Source organism: Odocoileus virginianus, unplaced genomic scaffold, assembly GCF_023699985.2.
Source record: "Odocoileus virginianus isolate 20LAN1187 ecotype Illinois unplaced genomic scaffold, Ovbor_1.2 Unplaced_Contig_131, whole genome shotgun sequence".
NCBI lineage: Eukaryota > Metazoa > Chordata > Mammalia > Artiodactyla > Cervidae > Odocoileus > Odocoileus virginianus.
Window position 1 is genome coordinate 14,967 of NW_027224448.1, and position 5,374 is coordinate 20,340.

General features: G+C 38.6%; 1 non-coding gene and 1 pseudogene across 1 annotated transcript; both read right to left on the minus strand.

Moving 5' to 3' along the window:
- Nucleotides 1-3,554: 3,554 nt before the first annotated feature.
- On the minus strand, nt 3,555-4,485 carry LOC110144588 (olfactory receptor 5M8-like; annotated as a pseudogene).
- Nucleotides 4,486-4,941: 456 nt separating this feature from the next.
- Nucleotides 4,942-5,014, minus strand: TRNAC-ACA (transfer RNA cysteine (anticodon ACA)). Its single transcript has one exon. It is a non-coding gene; the product is annotated as a tRNA-Cys (tRNA).
- Between the last annotated feature and the right edge of the window lie 360 nt (nt 5,015-5,374).

Consider the following 5,374-nt stretch of genomic DNA (forward strand, 5'->3'; position numbering starts at 1 on the left):
GGACCACATTCTGTCAGACCTCTCCACCATGACCCGACTGTCTTGGGTGGCCCCACACAGCATGGCTTAGTTTCATTGAGTTAGACAAGGCTGTGGTCCTGTGATCAGATTGGCTAGTTTCTGTGATTATGGTTTCAGTGTGTCTGCCCTCTGATGCCCTTTCACAACACCTACCCTCTTACTTGGGTTTCTCTTACCTTTGACGTGGGGTATCTCTTCACAGCTGTTCCAGCAAAGCGCAGCCGCTGCTCCTTAATTTGGACGAGGGATGTCTTCTCACAGCCACCCCTCCTGACCTTGAACTTGGAGTAGCCCCTCTCAGCCCTCCTGTACCCGCACAGCATCCACTCCTTGTAGGTGGGGTTGCTCCTCTCAGCGGCCGCCCCTGACCTCGGGCGTGGGGTAGATCTTCTCGGCCGCTGCCCCTGACCTTGGACGTGGGCCTCTCTCTTTATAATTTGTTTATTTTCAGTAAGTCAGTTCTGTGTTTTGAATTACCCAAATTTATACTGTTGTTCCATATGGTCTGTATTTATGTATATTTAGTCACAAGTTTGTTCTCATTGATGGATTTTATTTTGTATTAAGTGTTAATCTCTCCATCATGTCTGACTCTTTGTGACTCTATGGACTCGCCAAGCTCTTCTCTCCATGGAATTCTCCAGGAAAAAATACTGCAGTGGGTTGCCATTTCTTCTACAGGGGATTTTCCCAACCCGGGGATTAAACCTGGGTCTCCTGAATTATAAGCAGATTCTTTACCTTCTGAGTCTTGTTTTCCTTGTACTCCGTCCTAATTGGAAAGTTTCTTCACAAGTTCTAGTTGTCCGCTTTACTCTTTATAGTCCCATGGCTTTAATGTTAACCTTTGTTTCTTTCAAATACTAAACGTATTATTTGCATAATATAAATTCAATATCTGAAGTTAACAGTATCCTTCCTTTTTTCTTTTTTTCTATTTTCTGGAAATGTGCATGAACATTTATCTATGGAAGTTCCTTCATGTATGAGTGGTTGATAGTTCATTTCTTTATTTATGGTTTTCCAGTTCCACAAAGCTTATTTTAAAGTAGGAACACCTTAAATTCATTTTAAATGAATTTGACAGCTCATGAAAACACTGTAAATCTAAACCCAAAATGACAAAAAAATGACATATTATTTTTTTGATTTTCAATAAAAATTATTTTTAACTTGTCCATTCGTCAAAACCTAAATAACTACTTTGATTTTGTTGTTGCTGCTGTTATTGTTGACTCTATACCTCTGTAGAAGTTATAGGCCTACAACAATCTTAATTTCATGAGAAATGTCTGTTCTAACTCCTTGCTTTGTGTGAGCCTTATCACGGGCCTCTCATATTCATCAGATGATTATACTTAAAGTCTGAGTTACCTTTAGATGACCTGTTGGCCTCAGCATGTATAAAACACAAATCTACATGATTGGAAGAGGTGGTGCTGGATTGGACTATCTCTCATCACTTTGAGATTTGAATTGCAGTATCTTTGTCTCTAAACAGGAAAAATAATGTCAGTTCCATGGAGTTTCCATTGAAAATAAGTATTTTCTACTCTTAATATTCTGTGAAATAAAGTGAGATAAGGTAAAGGACTGTGTGGTTTGCAAATTGCTATTCAAATGAAGTATTACTATTATTATATTATATATAATATATTATGGAATTATTTTATACTATTATAGCTGTGTTTTAAGCAATATGGGTTGACATAATAGTTTTAGACACATGTATTATCAAGAAAGCTGAGCACTGAAGAATTGATGCTTTGGACTGTGGTGTTGGAGAAGATGCTTGAGAGTCCCTCAGACTGCAAGGAAATCAAACCAGTCAATCCTAGAGGAAATCAGTCCTGAATATTCATTGGAAGGACTGATGCTGAAGCTGAAACTCCAATACTTTGGCCATTTGATGAGAAGAACTGACTCATTGGAAAAGACCTTAATTCTGGGAAGACTGAAGGCAGGAGGAGAAGGGGATGACAGAGGATGAGATGGTTGGATGGCATTACCGACTCCATGGACATAAGTTTGTGCAAGCTCCTGGAGTTGGTGATTGACAAGGAAGCCTGGCGTGCTGAGGTCCATGGAGTTTCAAAGAGTCGGATATGACTGAGCTACTGAACTGATTATCAGGTCACTTTTTATCTCTTTGTGTGTTTGTGTTAGTTGCTCAGTCATGTCCTACTCCTTGTGATCCCATAGACTGTATCTCACTGGGGTCCTCTGTCTGTGAAATTCTCCAGGCAAAAATACTGGAATGGGTTTCCATTTTCTTATCAGGGCTCCTGTAGGAGAAATTAGAATTGGATGCTTCAAGTCCAAGGGAACTATGTATATCTATGTATATTTCCTTACATAGACTTTTAGGTAGCACTGAACTTGACCAATTAATCTTGCCCCCCCCCCCCAAACAAAAGTCCCAAGGGAAAAAAAAGCCAGAGATAGATCCTGGGAGAAAAGTGTGATTTGCTGAGGACCATGTCTCTTATGCTTCAGGCTAAAGAGAGTGCTGATGGAAGCAGGGTATAGAACTGAGCTGATAGGTAAGTGTAAAGGGAGTGAGACCTACTGTTGACTGAATGAGTCCATAGAGGCTCAGAAAAGGTCACAGCAGGATAAACTGCCATGGCTTTTTGATTATTTTGAATTAAGTTTGCTTGAGAAACACCTATTGAAAAATAATAAAAACACATTCTAGCCCTCCACTTTTTCTCAAAGGTGGAAAATAAATCTCACCTGTGAGGGTACCCTCTGAACACAGGAAGATAGAAATCATCCTTACCACCAGAGTTAGAGAATTCAAGTTAAGAAAACTAAACCAATTGTGGCTTTTTCATTAGATCACAACCCCAAGAATAAGTCCCTTTATTTTGTAAAATCTTCACAAATAATTGTCTTTGTCTGGAACTGATATATAAACAACTTGCTTTTGTCACCTTGGGTGTCTCTTTCTATGAGACCTCTGCACATATGAGTTTTTTTTTCCTCCTCTTTATATATCTGTGTAAACTTAATCATAGACCAGTCAAAAGAGCTCAAGCAAGGTTAGGAGGAAAGTTTTCCCTCTTTCTTTTGAAAGTTCAAGTGTTCATTTCCAGTGGTAAGGAAGGCATGCTTATTTAGTAAAGTTGAGCAGAAATAAATTTTTGAAAGTTATCAGCCACATTTAATAGGAAATCACCCAGTTAAGAAAGAGTCTGAAACAATGACCAATTCCTTCCAAAAAGAAAATACTATTTCAGCATTAATATTTTTTATTCTCCAAGATATAAATTAGCTTTTTGACTGACATTGATTCCTCAATGTATAAGTTCTTAATTTTGGGTCTGGGCAAGCAAAGACTTCTTGGAGAATTCAAAATTCCTGTCTATTGACATGGATGCTCAAATATATTTTAGCAAGATTTTCTCCATGGAAATTTCCCCCATCTCTTTAAGAAAAGGATATGTATTTGGACAAATTACTAAACTAGGCAATAGGAAGAAGTTATTGTCTATAGAAAATAAAAACTCTTAAGAACAGTAGCATTGAATTTATCTATTAATAGAAAGCAGTTTCCTGCTGAACAAGTCTTTGATCAAAGCTTCTTTCACATCCTTGTTCCTCAGACTGTAGATCGACAGGCTTCAACATGGGATCACTGTGGTGTAAAACACAGCCACCATTTTCCCCTGCTGCAGACTCTTCTGAAGGGGGTCTAAGATACATGAAGAAAAGAGTTGTATAGAAGATGGTGACAGCTGTCAGATGGGAGCCACAGGTAGAGAAAGCTTTGTGCCTGCCTTCTGTGGAACGAATCCTCAACATGGCAGGAAAAATGTAGATGTAAGAAATGAGGATGATGAAGAGAGAACAAGTGAAGTTAAAACCAGCCACAACAAACATGGACAATTCTTTACTATAGGTGTTGGAACAAGCCAGCTTAATCAGCGGTGGGTCAGCACAGTAGAAGTGATTAATTTCATTGTGACCACAGAAGGCTAGGTTGTAGGTCCACATGGTCTCCATCAGCCCAGTGAGCGCTCCATATACATAAGGCACCGTGATGAGGGACATGCACACACTCTTATACATTCTGCTGCCATAAAGCAGGGGGTTGCAAATGACGATGTACCAATCAAAGGCCATGACAGCCAGGATGTAGATCCCTACATGGAGTAAGGCAATAAAAAAGTAACAATGAACCATGCAAGCTGTATAAGAAATGGTTTTCCTCTCTGATAAGAAAATTCCCAACATCTTTGGAGTCACAATGGAAGAGAAACACAGATCCATGAAGGATAAGTGGCTCAGGAAAAAGTACATGGGCATGTGGAGGTGGGCATTGACCCTGATGAGGACAATTATGCCAAGATTTCCTGCCACTGTGACCATATAAATGGTGAAGAAGAGAATCTGCAATTACTAGGTATTAGATAGTCCAAGGAGAATGAACTCAGTCACTAATGTGAAGTTTCTTCTCATAATTTCCTTCATGAGATATTGACCTTTACATTTATATTGGATTACAATAAAGTGGAAAATTGATATTGCTATGTCACTAATGACTTTCTCATCAATTTCTTTTCCTTCTTTCTTTTTTATTACTCTGTTTTGACTCTTGTTCATTCTCTGTAAGCACAATCTCAACCTGGCAATGAAATCTTGTGGTGTCAAAGCATCTCTTTCATTTTTGACATGGCTCTCCCTCTTTTTTTTTTATTTCCCTATTTTTCATTTCCCTTCTAATTGTGCTTCTCTCCCTTTTTTTCTTTATCCACTTTCTCCTTCTCTTTCTCTGTCCTGGTCTCTTTGTTTGAAAAAAATGCTTTATGTCCGACCCTTTGCGACCCATGGACTGTAGCCTACCAGGTTCCTCAGTCCATGGGGTTTTCCAGGCAAGAATACTGGAGTGGGTTGCCATTTTCTTCTCCAGGGCATCTTCCTGACCCAGGGATTGAACCTGGGTCTCCTGCATTGTAGGCAGACACTTTACCATCTGAGCTACCAGGGAAGCACCCTTTATGGGCATAGCCATCCTCAAATATCACAGTCAGGTTTGTTTATGTTTATATCTAATTATATAAAACAGATGAGAACGAGTTTAGAAAGAGAAAAAAGTAAGATGTCAAAGAACAATATTTTCCCAAATGACCTAATTTTTTTGTATAATTTTCACCTAATCAGTTCCTTACTGAAGAATACAAAATAATTAAGTTGGGCAAGTTTTATGCTTTCCTACTTTTTCAGACTCAATAGAATAAGAATTTTCTAGGTGAGTAACTAGAATTTTCCTTCACTTTTTCAAAAATAAATACATAATTATATTCTGGCAGTTGACCAGTTTTTAAATTCTCCATCCATTAATCTTCCA